We start from the raw sequence: 16020 nt of genomic DNA on the forward strand, positions 1-16020 counted from the left end.
GGTGGTTTCTAGCATCCTGTATCCTAAAGTCCCTGCAACAATAACTACCGCTAGTCCTCTGATTACAAATAGTTCCTCTGCCTAGCTCCTTCTCCCCACCACATCGCCCTCTTAGAGGTATAGGGTACAGCGGTTTCAGGGTTGGACTTTAAACAGAAACAGACTCTTCCTCTGGAGCCATTGGAGGGTATCAGGACCAGGGGTGATAGAGAGAACCCCACGGTACTAATGTGTGTTAACTAAATCCTCCCACCCTTTACTTTTGTTCCATACCTAGGAAATGTGATGCTGTAATCTAACGTTCCAGTCCAGTGTGCTTTTTTTCACCTCTTTTATTTATATGATCTTACTACTTGAAGGCCATTTAAGTAGCTTAAGAGAAGTTTAGTTCCCTGGCCCCAAGGGGATTAGTGATTAACTCATAGTATCTGTTGAAGTGATGGTCATATTTTGTTTGTGGTGCCATGAACAAGGATGTTAAAATGTCTTTCTATAAATTATCAACATCGTTATTGAAATACAACCACCTTTAGGGTGAGGGTGGCCACCAGCTGGCTCATAAACACACTCCACAAAGGTATTCTTTTAGAAATATTTAGCAATAATCTAATGCTAAATGATGTGTATATATACACGTTCATAGTATGTTTCAGAAAGTATGTGTGGGTGAAGTTAGTCTTGTTTCCATTATTTGAAAATGCTGACCTTGGCCAGCCAGGTTTTTAGAGTCCCATATACATCATGTGTGTATTTATGTTGACCATGGAAGCGGCAAATGTACCCTAATCACTCATATTGTTTAGGTTATATAGACATTATTATAAGTAATATTAGTAACAATTTGGGAGTAACGTGTGTAAACAATGTTGAGGCAAACATTAATTCGAAAGACTATTCCTTTCCTACTATGATTAGTGAAAGGAATACTTGGATTTCTTTATGCAGCATGGCTAAAACGATTGATGCTATGTTTTATAAAATACATGGATACCTTTGATTTCTGTGGCAATTTGCATGTTTTTCAGAACATTTTTCTAAATTAATTATTCCACCCTTTAGGCAGTGGTATGGGTTGTAACAATGGTTTTGTTGTTGGGTTTTTTTTTTGGTTTGGGTTTTTTTTTTTTGTTTTTTTGTTTAACCTCACAGTTGCTGGAGAGTACCACATTCCAATACTTGATATTTGGCTCTTAAGGAAGAACTTAAGGTTAATCCAGTACTATATTTTCTGAAGGCTCCTAATAATCTTGTGATCAACCTTTGAACTTCAGGATTGTTCCAGTGTAAACTAATTATTCTGCCTCTAAATTTGGGGAAGGAGTTGACTAGAATGGTCAGAAGATATCTTTTTCTAAATACAAATTTCTAGTATCTAGTTAAACATATAATATGTGGCTAGTAGTTGTTACTATTTGACTTGGACTAACAGTGGAAAGAAGTAATGTTGAGCATTTGTGCTTCTTGAGTGTGCCTGAACTCTAATAAAGATTTTGCTGGGTCTCTGATCACTCACTTTCCAGGTACTTATCAGGAGCAGAAGGATGGTCTCTTCGCTAAAACATAGGGCTGGGAGTCATGAGATCTGTTCTTGGCTCTGTTTTCTTATTTGTTTAAAAAAAAAAAAAAAAGCCTCACAAGTGTGCTGTAAGGCTTAATTAAGGTCTGTGAAGAGCTTTTATAGCTCCTCAGATTAAAGGCAACATTAGCACAGGTGGAAGGAAAGGAGCTACAGAGGTGGTAGAGTTCTTGATTTGTGTTGATAAACTCAATTTAATTCCAGTGGAACTGGTGTTAGAAACTTGTTGGAAAGTTCGGGATATACAGTATTTTTTTTATTTTAATTATTTCATAATAGCTAATGATGAGCTGGAGCTCAGCATTCATAAATTTGTTTAAAGATTTCTGAGATACTAAGGGTGTACTTGTAGCAGTAATACTCTTTGACAGCTCAATTTGATGCTCTTGTGATTCCTTTAGTCTTGAGACTGATAACCTGTATGATTGCTAATTTGCCCCTAGATCCCAGAAATGGGGTTTGGTTTGGCCTTGAGAATGCAGTGATTTGCTTTAGCTCTTAGATGAGTGTTGTCTTGTTCCTGATAAACTGGGCTGATGTGTTCAGTTTGTGATCATAGCAGTAGTTTCTATAACTCATTGGGTTTTATAAATTTTTGTAATAGCACTTCAGTGCTATGATCTTAAGCATTTAACACAAAGGAGGGCAACAGTATCAATAACGGGATGAAAGGGTGATTTGGGCAACAAAATCTAGGGCAACTTCTTCTGTAAGCCTGGAAAAAGATTACTGAGAGGAGCACTGTCCAAAGGATAGAGGTTGTCAGACTCTCTGACAGGCTTCAAATTCAAAGGACCACATTCTGACCTCTTTTCTATATATGTCAGTGAGGGTACTGAAGAGAACTCTACCTGCTTCTTCCTTGCAGCCCTATGTAGGAGATAGATGGAATCCTGTACCTTATGTTCCATGAATATGTGTATAGATGGGGAGGATGGAATGGGATGGGGGGAACTAATATTCTGAGTTATCACTTAGCCCCTCTTGCTGTGAATATAACATTCCAAAAGTGAATCCAGTGGTCCAGTGCTGTCTTCTGGACTCTGCAAACAATGTCAGTGCCTCTGTTGCCCCACGTTCCAGCAGTCTTAGTGGTTTTCACTGTTGTTGATGTGGAAGGTATTGGTTAGTGTCACTACTATTATTGAAAACCCTGTGGGTAGTGGTGAAACTGACACACTTTCATTTTGCTGTGTTTGTAAAAAGTACAAACAGCAGAAACAATTGAGCCATTCTATTAGGCATTTTGGTACTGTTGTAATGAGTAGTCTAGAAATATTTAAGTATGTTTTTGTTGGCTGGGATGGAAAGACACCAAAAGTGGAGGCTGGGAATTGTTAGAGTAATGGAGAGTCTTCCCACTCACAAAACTAAGGCTGAGGAAAGATCTTTTCTATCCTGGATTCTGATGGGATGATGGAATACACTTTAGACATACTAGAACAGTGAGTCCCCAACCTTTTTCATCTGGTGGGTGCCAGACGAGCCATGGAGGACCGTGGCAGCAGATGAGCATCCGCCGAAATGCTGGTGACAAGCGGCAATGTCAATAGGCGGTGCTGCCTAAATGTTGCCGAAAATCAGCAGCATTTTGGCGGCAATGCCTCTGGATGACGCTGCTGGTCGGTGGCATTTTGGCAGATGCTTGTCTGCTGGCCAGTACGCTGGTGCTCTTAGATGCCTTGGCACCATATTGGGGACCTCTTATTAGAGACTTACTAGCCAGTGCATACAAAGGAGCCCTGTAGCAAGCCCGCTAGAAATTCCAAAACCTGCCTTCTTCCATGCAGCTGGGTTTCTCATTAAGTGGTTGCCTCTTATCTTTCGGTCTCCTTCATCTTTATTTGCCCCGACTGGCAGGCTTTGTCCTCTGGCTGTTGGGTGTCTAGCAGTTTTTTCAAACACTATCTTAAGTGGCTTGTTTTGTGGATTATCTTCACTAGTGACATGGATTAATTGTATACTTGACTGTAGGTTATTCTGCAGTAATGACAAGTATCTCAACCTGAAACAATGGTAATTGCATAGTAACGTATGTTAGCATGTGTTGGCTTCTGGTAAAGAGCCAACTGCAATTATTTACCCTCTAAACAGATCCTAGTAAACTGAATATACTAGTTCTCTTGAAGAGTGTGTACAAATTCTAGGCAGCCTTCTATACAACTGAGTTATCTTGACAGGCAAGAGTGATTCTTATGAGACTTCTAGACAAGATAAAGAAGAAACACTTATAGTGCTGGAATGTTAAGTAGTTACAAATTAAGGTCAGTAAACCCAAGAGTGCTAACTATAATCCTTTAGCTGACATCTCCTGTAACTTCATCCTGCCATGACATAGTGTCTTGGGAACTGCTTAGCAGTGGCAACTCCGTTATTCAGAGAGTCTGAGAGCCCTAGGATGATGCTAGTTGGAAAACCAAATATGAAATTGCAGCTCTGATGCCATGGCAAATATAACCAGTATGTGTTGTTTATGCCTACATAAAGGGATCACCCGTAGAACAGGGGAGGTATTTGTATAGCCTTATATACCTCTTGCTTGACATTCTGTGTGAGGTTCTAAACTTCATAGTTCAAATATGATAGAAGAATTACAAACCAGGGGAATAAAAGTGATCCAAGAACTGGAGGCTAAGACCTGAAGAGAGTCTGAGGAAGCTATGCTTCTGTAGAATAGAGAATCCAACATACTCATGTTGTCTATAAATGCCTTCAAGATAGATACATGAATGGGAATTATTTAGAGACTTATTTAATTATGGAAGTGATGGAAGAAGAACTGATATCTTGAAGGAAAAAATTAGGGTAGATATTAGAAAAGTTTTTCTTTAATGGGAGCATTTGGGCAGTGGAAGAATGGTGCTTGAGGCACTATTGCTCAGATGTAGTCAAGAACTCTTTGGCTATTTGTAGTAACACTGCAGAGAACTGAACAAAATGTAGGGAGGTCAGACTAGATTAAAGCATGAGCTATGATTAGGGCCCTACCAAATACACAGCCATGATCGTGGCATCATGGACTGTGAAATCTTGTCTTTTGTGTGCTTTTACCTTATCCTATACAGATTTCACAAGAGAAATCAGCATTTCTCAAATTGGGGGCCCTGACCCAAACGGGAGTCATGGGGGGGGTCACAGTATTGCCACTCTTACTTCTGTGCTGCCTTCAGAGCTGGGTGGTCGGAAAGTGGTGTCTGTTGCCTCGGTGCCCAGCTCTGAAGGCAGTGCTCCACCAGTAGAAGTGCAGAAGTAAGGGTGGCAATACCATACTATGCCATCCTTACTTTTGCACTGCTGCCTTCAGAGCTAGGGGACCCTAGAGTGTTGGCTGCTGACTGAGGCCCAGCTCTGCAGGCAGCAGCACAGAAGTAGGGATGGCAATATCATACGATGGCATCCTTACTTCTATGTTGCTGCTGGGGGCAGCTCCGCCTTCAGAGCTGGGCTCTCAGCCAGCAGCTGCTGCTCTCCAGCAGCAGCGAAGTCATAAGGGTAGCAGTACCGCAACCCCCCTACAATAACCTTGCAACCTCCTCACAGCTCCTTTTTGGGTCAGGACTTCTACAATTACAACACTGAAATTTCAGATTTTTATAGGTGAAATCATGACATTTACTATTTTTAAAATCCCATGACCGTGAAATTGACCAAAATGGACCCTGAATTTGGTAGCTATGATACTTTACCAACATTTCACAGAATAGTTCTAAATAGCACCATTACTTCTGTAATATGTGCTTTAGAGCAGGCAAACTTTTTAGTAACCAGTAGTGCTACTATTGAACTTCTGTCAGTTTTTCCATTATAGCCAAAAAGCTAAGCTGAAAAAGTGAGCAAATTGATAGCTAAGGCTGTCATGCTGCTGTTAATGTGTCATTGGGCATAAATATTAAACAGAGCTCAACAGGAGTGTGTGATACAGATTCTGTTTTTTTATTTGTGCACAAAAGTGGATGAGCAGCAATTTTTACTCTGGATTTCCTAGCTTTTTCAATCTAATTTCTTTTTGCTTTCATGTATCTAAGCCTTAGTCTGACCCTTTGTTAGCCTTGTGGGAAGGGGGAAAGGCCAGTCTCTTCAGACAAACATTAGAGATTACTATTAAAAAAAATCAAGTGTGTGTGTTTGTCTTCTAGTGATGGATTCAAGCAAACAAGTTTGAATCCAAACCTCCTTTAGTTTGTGGATATTTGTATACAGTGGTACTATTCTGAAGCTGGATATTAAATGTTTGCATTACAGAATTTTCAATATAGGAAGGCCTCACAATACGCTTGTTCAGTATTTAGACACTACTATAATAGATGCTTTAGAACTGCTGAAGATAAAATGCATAAAGTATCCAAGCTTCATATTTAACTATCTGTATCTGAAGTTGTACCTTGTTTATGCTTTCTGTGAATTAATAAAGAGTGTGGCTAGTATGGTTGGTACATTTTAATTTTTCAAAAGTGAACAATCATCTAATGAATTCAAAGGTGAAGTGAAAGCTGCCTTTTTTTAAGTGCCAAGCTATTATCAGAATGCCTGTGCTGTTTCAAGCTATTAAAAAAAACACAAAAACAACCAACCAAAACCTTCTAAAGGAGAACTAAAAGACTATGTTATTGGTTATAACCTGAGTTCAGGCACTCAAGGGTTCTATATTTCTGGTGTAGCTGTTGAAGGTGATTTTGCTAACTTCTAAACAGAGTCAGAGGTTGCATTCCTTATGCTGCTAACAGTAATACAGAAAGCAGAACTTGGAAATCAGGCCTTTTCAGGTAGTTCAGTATCAATTTCTCCTTTACTTACCAAAAAAAGAACTAGATAAATTCATGGAGGATAGGTCCATCAATGGCTATTAGCGGGGATGGGCAGGGAGGGTATCCATAGCCTCTGTTAGCCAGAAGCTGGGAATGGGCGACGGGATGGATCACTTGATGATTACCTGTTCTGTTCATTCCCTCTGGGGCATCTGGCCTTTAGCTTGTGCAATATGATGGCATCACGGCTTAGCCTATTTCAGCTACTTGCTGATTTTGCTAGTGGCTGTGCTGGTGTGCTACTTTGGTTATTCATAACTTCTGTATTAGAAACCTCAAGTAACAATGAAGTTATGCTAAAGCCTATAATGAACTCTGGAAATAACATGCTTGGCTATTAGTATTTTAGCATTTAAAAATCAGTAGGCTTACAGCTTGACTTTTCAGAGTGGCTAAGGATCCAGAGTTGCCAGTGAAGCCAATAAGGAATTATGAAAATAGACCTTTAATCTTTAAATAGCTGGAGATGACTGGTGCTATCAGTAAAAACATCTTTGCTTCTGAAGCAAAGAGAAACAAATCTGAGTATCATGCAAGAAATATTCATTTACTTGTTAAAATGTTGTCATTTTAAAGTATCTACAGGATAGGAACTGGCCTGGGAGGCAGGAGACTCGGGTTCTGGTTCACACTCTGCCGCTAACAGACTCCATACCTTTGAGTGGTCACTTCATCTGGCTGTGGCTTGGTTCTCCTCCACCCATTATCCATCTATTTTGGTTGTATAAACTCTTCAAAGCAAAGTCTGTTTCACACTATGTGATTGTACTGAGCCTAGCTCAGTCTCAGATGGAGCCTCTGGGGGCAACTGTAATAAGAAAAGCTAGTATGCTAAGCAGGCTTCTGGGTTTGCATGATGGGTTTCTTAGGGTTATAGCTAGTATGGAGAAGACCAAAGAAGTCATCAGCTCACCACCTACAAGTACAGGATATAGCCCATGATGTTGTACCGGTGTCTAAAGGATTTGTAAACTTTTAAAAAATGATGTTCAATAGAAATAGAAAATGAAAAGAAACAAACTCTGTGGTTACTTTGTGGTTCTGGCCATAAAAGATAGAGGTTTGGAAGAATGAAAACATCCAAGAAACAATGCAAGGATAGTGTGAAGGGCTGCCTTTGCTGAAAAAGCAAAGGGATCCAAAAGCAACTTCAAGCAGTGGGTCTTCTAAAGAACAAAACTAGTTGTGAGTACCTGTGATGGGATCCCCAGGATGCAGCCTGGGACTGTGGGACCACTGTGCCCCCTGAACTCTCTCCAGCCTGTTAGTGATCAGCAGCAAAGCCCTACAGGTGCTGTTATCACTCAGCACGACCGCATGTGGAGACCCCATATCCAGCTATGTTGTGTGAATGCTCTCAGAGCCACTCATGAGTCTCGCAGAGAAAGGCACTAGAACCAAAATTCCCCCCACTCCCAGCCTTACACCTCAGGAATATACCATCTTGCACTGCTCAAGATGAGCAATGCAGATTTATTAATTGGTTCACCCCTTCATCAGTGGAAAGTGAGTATATACCAGCCTTTGCAAAACCTGAGCAGATTTACCACACGTTTCAGGCAAACGCACTGATAAAGATAAACAGTAAAACAAATTTATTGACTACAAAAGGTAGATTTTAAATGATAGGCAAAAATTTAATTAGTTACCAAAAGAAATTAAAATACAAGCATGTAGTCTAAACTCTCAATCCTATTAGACTTGGCAACAACTAGACTAAGCAGTTTTTCTCACCCCACTGGATATTGCAGTTCATAGTACACAGATTTCATCCTTGAAATCTGGGTCAGTCCCCTCAGTTGGAGTTTTCAGAGTGTCCTTGTTACTTGCAGTATAGGTGGGTGAAGGAGAAAGGCCCAGCATGTGGTCACTGTGTCTGTTTTATATCCTCAGTCCCATGTGCTTGGGAAGCAAAAGTCCAAGCATGTCTGGGGGCATTGCTGAGTCTCCAGACAAAGTTAAGTAATTCCCCTGGTGTGGTCTGATGCAGGCGAGTCATTGACTTGTAGCTCCCTTGCTGGACAATGGTGGTGGATGGGTTGTTTGACACCCCGCCCGGGTTTTGGTTACTTTCCTTGCTGTTGCTTCTGGGGAGCTAATATCTGGCTGATTCCCCAACTTACAGCATGTTTTAGTGACAGCCATACAACACAATTCTCGTAACTTCATATGCATTAATGATATACATATATGGATAGAGAAATGACTTTCAGCAGATCCTACTATTCACCCTGATTCCTTATAAGCATGCTTTGTATGTAATATCACAATTATAGACAGATGAGGAATATAGGGGGTTACAGGGTGCTCCCCCAAGGTACAGAATGTGTCAGTGCTTTTACTCCAGTCTTTTAGATAGAAGTCATATCATGTTTCACTTTGTTCCTCAGTCTGTTTTCTTCAGCTAGCCTTGTTCTAAAGTTAACACAACATGATGGGCTGAAACACCTACTTGAATTTTTTTAGACTGTATCTATTGCAATTTGGAAGCATTTGACGTTTTATACTATTGCTCTTCCCTTTCATAGTATGTATTTGGATAAAGAGCATAGCAGAATAGGTGTCTTCAGTGTGGAGCGCATGGAAGGAAAACTTTCTTTAATGGTACGTTCCTAGACTACTTCTTTTGCTAACACAATGTCTAGACATGATCATTTAACAAATTCTTAACTACTTCCCAGCTATTATGGGACTTGTTGCAGGGTAGCTACGGATGTTGGAAGACGGTCGCAGTTCATGCTACTATGAAGTGTCTGCAATTCTGATTCTTGGCATAGCTAATTGGCCCAAAAAACATTGGCTGTAGTTGTAGTGAGTTTCTGGACCTGCTGTAAACTGGCTTCTAGAAATATAGGATGACATTTCAAAGGTGGGGGTTTTGTCTCCTGATTCCACACTTCCTTTCCCTATCTAGGTCAACTTTAAAATAACTTTTCTTACTTAAATTGAGGATTCCCTTGAGAGAGCTTCACCTCAGCAGATTCTAACAGTTTGTGGGCTTCAAAATTCCAACTCGCCTGCTGATTGAGCAATGTGGTGTTCAGCTCTTCCATCGCTTGATTACACTATAATTTCGCCCACGAGCAGCAGCAGCCAAAATTGTACTCAGTAACTTTCATACAGAGCCGGCTGCAAAGACAAACTAGGGAGGCTTGTGTGATCCTAATCACTTTTCTCTTTTAATAGGTCTCATGCACAGGGTGCATGTATGTGTGTATTAATCTTGCACCCTAAAATAAAATATTTCTGTTTGCAGAAATTTGTGCAACTTTTTCCAGTTTTGATTCATCTGGGTTCACATCCCCTGGGTTTGGACTCAAAACTCAAAGCAAAATTCATCTGACATTAGAATTTTGCTTCATTTTGTTTGGCTTGTATTTGTGCAAAACCAGAACTTGAGTGGTTTCACTCATATTCATAACATTTCTCGGGGTCACTGAAAGGTTCTTGAACCTCAGCATACCTGATTAGAGCTCCTCAATTACCACAAAACCTGAAAAATCTTATCTGTTTTCAGCCTTCCTTGTAAAATATTTCACACAGATCTACATCTGCATTGAACGAGACTAAGGCCAGTTGTACACAACAAACTTTTTTAGGCATAGCTATGTCTGGCAGGGATGTGAAGACGTGTGATCCCTGACCCCAATGTAGCTGAGCTGGCAAAAGCCCCTAGTGTAGATGGATTATACTGCCAGTTTAGCTTATTTTGCTTGATGGGAGGAGAGAGGACTGGGGCTGGATATGTTATGCTGACAAAAGTGCACCTTTGCAAGTATAAGCTTTTTTCCACACCAAGAGTGCTTTGCTGGTATACCTGTACTGGCAAACCCTTCCAAGTGGAAACGTGGCCCAAATCCATTTCTGTCCGCCTCTATCTGTTTCTATATAAAGCCTGCTGAAGAGGGCAAAAAGAGTATGATCATACTACTGTTGTTTTCCTTGCAAAGATAACTGTTTCCTTCTCAGCTGCAGAAGCTCTTACACCTGGAAGGAAAGTGACTAGAACACTAGTTATTCTGCCTTTGGCTGCTTTCCATATTAAAACGATCCCTTTCTTGCAGAGATCAAGAGTGCCAAGGTACCAAAATGGGGAAGTATAGGAAGCCAGAAGGAGATGCCAAAAAGTCTTAAAACCGCTGCATGATATCCAGTAGAAGGGGAGGAAAAGAGAGGGAAGATATGGTGCTCTTGATGGCTTTTTGCATAATATTTTTTCCACAGAGTACTAAACAACTAAAAAGTTAAGGGCCATCTTCTAAATGGCCTTGGTGAAAAATGTCTGTTGACACCAGTGAGGAAGATGATATGAACTAACAGTAGCACATAGCCACCATAACTTTGTAGCCTTAACCTGTGGACCTAACTGAAGTGTAGATTGCCCCCTCACCTCTGATTTTCTGCAGGACCTTTAAATATATACTCGCGTAGCTGGGACTTCCCTAACTGCTAGCTCAAGCTTATTCTTTATTTTAAATCCCACACTTTAGCATTGTGAGGTGTGGTAAGTCTAACCTTACAAGTTTAGCAAACCAGTGGTAAGAACTTCTGTTAAAAAAATACCAGCTTTGAGTCGTTCTGGAACCAACTATCCCTTGATGTTTGAAGCTATTTAGAGATTGATACAAGCGCCAGGGTACTTACTATGCAGTTTGAACCCAGCAATTTGCAACACAACTGAATTAAAAATAACTAGGGAAAGGTTGGAGGTGACTCTCTTTTTTAACAGATGTTAAAATTGCTGGCATCTGGCACTATATAGTACGTATCCACAGGTCAGCCAAGGTGGAAACTACTTCACGATACCCTGGAAAACGTTTGGCTTTCACTAGCTAGGCTTGAATTACATCAGTCTTTGGTCTTTCCAGAACTAAATTTACTCTTTGCATTTTGTACTATAGTTAACTGGAGACATAGATTTGATATTTTCAGGTAAGTATTGAACGGTGTAGCCCTTCCCTGAAAAAGCAGTCTCTTTTTTTCCCCCATCAAATTGCTTAAAGCACAGTTTATCATAAATGTGGAATATATATAAATACTGTTAAAATGTTGTCTTTGTGCTGTTTTTCCGAGAGGATGGGTAAAAGCACTTCAGTAATGAAATGAATATTTTTCTTTTTTCTTTCTTTCCTTATTTTTTTCTATTTTGAGTGAGTAAAAAAACCACCTGACAACTTCAGAGATGTTTTTTAGATGCTCCCAGATACCCAGTTCCTTGAACTTGCACAGTTCAAACTATGTTGTTTTGAAGCTGCTTTACCCTGAGCTGGTTCTCTTTTTGGTGTACTTGGAGCAGCATGGGGGTCAAAAGCAGTTCAAGGAAATATGGACTGTCATTCCCCATCCACTCTCTACTGCTTTCCATTGGAAAAGCTCTATGGGTATGAGCAAGTCTCGAGCTTGCTTCTTAACAAGCTGTTCCAGTCTAAACAGCGAGCCAAGAAGTGGCACCTCTCAATCAACTGATTCTGCTCCCTGAATGTACTGAGCCATATATGCTTCTTTACTACTCTTATTAGTACTGCAGAACCGATGCAGCTCCAGAAGAGTGAGCTGAGATTATTTTTCTAACTTGTGTGTGAACACAGTTGTTGAGTAGGTTCTGCAGTCAGAACTTCTGTTGCATAAGCTGGAGAGAGCCCAGCCTGGTTTTCAGATTTGGGGTTGAATTTGCAGGACTGGGAGTTAAGAAACCCTCAGTTTACCAAGAAAGATAGTTATGTTTGCGCTAGAGCTGGAGGGTATAAATTCCAGCTCAGGGAGACCTACCTGCACAAGCTTGATCAGGACTAATGTGCCAAAAATGGTAGTGCAAGTGTAACTGTGGCAGTGCGACTGGCGGGAGAGGCTAACCACACCCAGTAAGTACCTGTGGTCTTGGACAGGATCTTACTCAGGTCATCGTCTAGTGCCTCCTGCCACTTGTACTGCTGCAGCTTTGCTTGTATTTTTGTGTGTTAACGCTTAACTAGTGTGTGTATGTTGTCTCCAGAGCAATTCACACTTTCCAGCTCTAGTCTAGACATACCCTGCCTGTGTTTTATCTGGAAGTCCATGAGGCACAATAAACGTGGAACCTTACAATGCTCTTTTTGGGGGCGGTCCCTTTTCAGAGTACACTCAAAGTGGTATTTATTTGGTTCTCCTAGGGATTGGATGTCCCCTTACTCACTACTAATTGCTGGTTGGTGCATATACTAGAGTATGCATTCAAACTTGTCTTGAATGCAAGAAATGAAACACCTTGCCAAAAGTCATAAAAGTGCAGTCTACTGAAATGGCTGTAAGTTGAAACTTCCATTGAGATAAAATAGTGTTGCTGTATCCGATACTTTAATTATATTGTGGGTACAAATAACAATGTAGTAGTCTGATGCAAATTATCTCTGAAACTGAGCTAATGCTGGCTAATATCACTCTAATCACTTACTAATTGAAAGGCTACCTAGTTTGTAGAAATGTTGCTGGTACAACAAATAGATTTCAGTCGTGTAAAAAAAATTGCAAATTCATCAGGTGTTCTCATGTATAGTAGTAGTTGGTTGTATTTTTAAAGGTGCATTTTACAGTTATTGCAGTCTGCTTTTAAAGTGTAAAGATTTCTGAGTAGTCCTCTTGTTTTAGAGCATTCCATGTGGAGACCTGGAAGTCTGAAGGAAACTTAAAAAAAGAAATGATCCCCTGTGGATTTGAGATTATGTAAGTATTAAACTTTCTGTGACCCTTAATAGGCATTTTGAGAAGCTGAAACTGCTATTAGAGCAGCCTGATCATTCCTCTCTGAGTAAGACAACTAGAGTTGGCATCTGTAAAGTTTCCAAGGTGGAAACCTTGGATGGGTAGGAGGAAAAGTGAAAGAGCCTGAAGAGGTAATACCCTCTTACATGTATCTTAAGAAATTCTACGCATTCTGGAGCCTCTGAACAGAGCTGGAACGTCCAGGCTACGCCCAATAGTCTCTCCTCAACCTCTGCTCTTCTGGAGACTATATTATCATGCCATACATCCAGGATTCTGTAGGAGTCTGGATTAATTTCTGTTGGAAACTTTATGGATTTGCTGGGAGATGCTGAGACAGTGAGGAAATCCTGCAGAACTTCAGCCATGCTGTCACCATGGAGTATACTCCCTGGGTTACAATGGAAGGGGATATAACAGTACGGCTGAACTTCCATTTATAGAGACAATCCCTAAACCTTTTGTTTCTTTCATGCAACAAAGGGAGATCTGTTTTGGGTTTCCCCCGACACCTCCTGCCATTTTGTCCTATTGCTCTCCTTTGAATTTTGTAAGTTTTTAAATTTAAATTTAAAAAATTCTGGTGCTATTTTTCTTCTATAAACCATATGCTGTTTGTTGCTCATGACTTCATTATTCTTCAGGTATTAATGGATTCTTGTCTGACTCTTGGTTTGATTATATTAGTGGTTGCAGTAAAACTTAAGGCATTGCCTAACAAACCCCCAAACCTGCTGGCTTTTTGCCCTTCTTATGGAATGTTCCCATTTCTTTGACTTCAAAAATAATTGCTATGAAGGAGTCAGTTCATCAGTTTTATTCCCTTCAGTTACTTTCTTACCCACTTTTTCCCCCAATTAATTTCTTACCCACTTGTTAAAATTAACGGCTGTATTAATAAGATCTTCCTAATGATTTCTACCTCTTTAATTTTATTTCATGTGTAATATTGAGGTCTGCAAATCTTATTCTTAGTGGTGGGCTTTTACTTATGGGTAGTGACTACCAGCTGCTGGGTTCTCAGTTGCTTCCTTCTGGTTGGAAAAAGTAGATTCACAATGATGCTCTGGATTCTCCGCTTTCTGGTTCGTGAGCCTGTCTTCCATGTAACATAGACATCTCTAGATGATTCATACTTAGCTGTAAATTATTGCTCAACAGCTGACTGAGTAGTCAAAAACCTTCAGGCATACAGTATTCTGTGGCTTTGATTTCCTCAGATTTTGGTCCCAGCTTTTATTCTCTAGTAGTAGTAGTCTATTGCTAGTGGTACCTACAGCTTTTTCCTCTAGTTTTTTATCATTATTTACTTGTCTTGATGTTTTTATCAAATTGCAACTCATTTATAAATATGTTCAGTGTATATTTCTTTACTCTGCCTTTTATGTACCCATTCATATTAACATTCTAACTGAGAATCATCTCCTCAAGTTTCAGTTGTGTTTGCTTGGTCATACTAGATGAGCTAAATCACTTTGAGATCACGTTGCTTATTTCCTATGCTCATTTTATAATCAGAAGCAATTTTCTTCTGATCCCCACTAAAGTCTGAACTCTCACCATAGCTCCTGACGCTGCGATTGGATCTCTTCTGCCCATCTCTCCCAATAAGAAATATTATTCCCCAAGTGCACAATTTTCTTTTCTCCATCCCATTCTGGTGCATCTCGCACTTCTGAAACACGAGCAGAATGGGAAGCAAAAAAGACTAGCAAGCAAATGGAGTGGATCCAGCAGTGTGAGAACAGCATTCCCACACTCCAGCAACACTGGAAAACAACCAGAAAGTTGCAGAACAAGATATGTGAAGAAATTGATGGTGGAGGTAACTGGACACTTTTCTTTTTTAAAGCTGGTTTTGCTATTTTTGGAGCAAGAGTACTTCAAAAGAATTGGAACGTTGCCTCAGGTTTCCTATACTACGAGAGAAGTGAGGAATTACAACAGTGGTACTTTAAATCTCTTCTGATGTCTGTAGGTAGGATTATGTTTTGGAACAGCTACTCAGTAGAGGGAAGGGAGATGTTCCACTACCGGACAAATAGCTGACACTGTCTGGGCTCTGCTGGTGTGGGTGTTGTGCTATTATTAGTAAAGCACTGCTAACAGACAGCTAGTCTCATAATAAAAGACAGATGGATTGGAATATAGGAAAATCCTTTCTGAAGAGGAGAGGTGCGTGGGTAAGCGCTTATTTGAAACAATAGACTTGCTTAATTTGCACAATATAGGTTAACCTAAAACTAACTTCCGACAGCATTTTCTGAAACTACCATGACGATAAGATCTTCTCACCTACAGCATCTGTTGATAACATTAACTGTCTGAGACTTTCATGCTATGTAATATAATCACTTTCATTAGGAAAAGTAATAATGAGATCAACGTTGTTGTATTGTAAAAAAAATGGCAGGACCAGACTTAAAAATATCAGAAATCTTTTTCTGTGGTGAAACCAATCGTTACTTAGGAAGCAGGAGAACAAAAATCACGCGTACAGCTTGATTATGTAAATCACAATCATGCAATGTGAACTTTCATCTCTTCTTTCTAGATACATAGGAACATAAGAATTGCCATATTGGATCAGATCAATGACCCATGTAGTGACCCAACCAGTATCCTGCCTCTGGCTTGGGCCACTACCTGCACTAGTAGGCAGTTATGGGATATCCTGCCCAGAGAGAAAATGTTCCTAACCCCCAACAGCTAGAGGTTGTCTTACACCCATATGGATGATGGTTTATACCCTGCCAAAAGCCTACCTTGCTAAAAAAATATTTGCTATAACGCTGGATTTCATTTTCCTCAGTTTCTCTTGCATGCTTTGTGCTTTTGGCTTTAAGTAATCTGTGGTAGCTACATTATTCAGTTACCTAAGTACTGTATAATACTTCTGGA

General features: G+C 40.1%; 1 protein-coding gene across 2 annotated transcripts in view; it reads left to right on the forward strand.

Annotated features, from left to right (window-relative positions):
- Nucleotides 1-16020, forward strand: part of DCUN1D3 (defective in cullin neddylation 1 domain containing 3) — a 30321-nt gene that overhangs the window by 468 nt on the left and 13833 nt on the right. Inside the window, exons 2-3 of one of the 2 annotated variants that reach the window (XM_075069237.1) lie at nt 11111-11313; nt 13006-13080. The gene's annotated coding sequence lies outside the window, so the exon portion shown is untranslated. The remainder of the gene's footprint in view (nt 1-11110; nt 11314-13005; nt 13081-16020) is intronic. The other variant, XM_032802145.2, reaches the window with a different exon arrangement.

Source organism: Chelonoidis abingdonii, chromosome 9, assembly GCF_003597395.2.
Source record: "Chelonoidis abingdonii isolate Lonesome George chromosome 9, CheloAbing_2.0, whole genome shotgun sequence".
In the NCBI taxonomy this organism is placed as follows: Eukaryota; Metazoa; Chordata; order Testudines; family Testudinidae; genus Chelonoidis; species Chelonoidis abingdonii.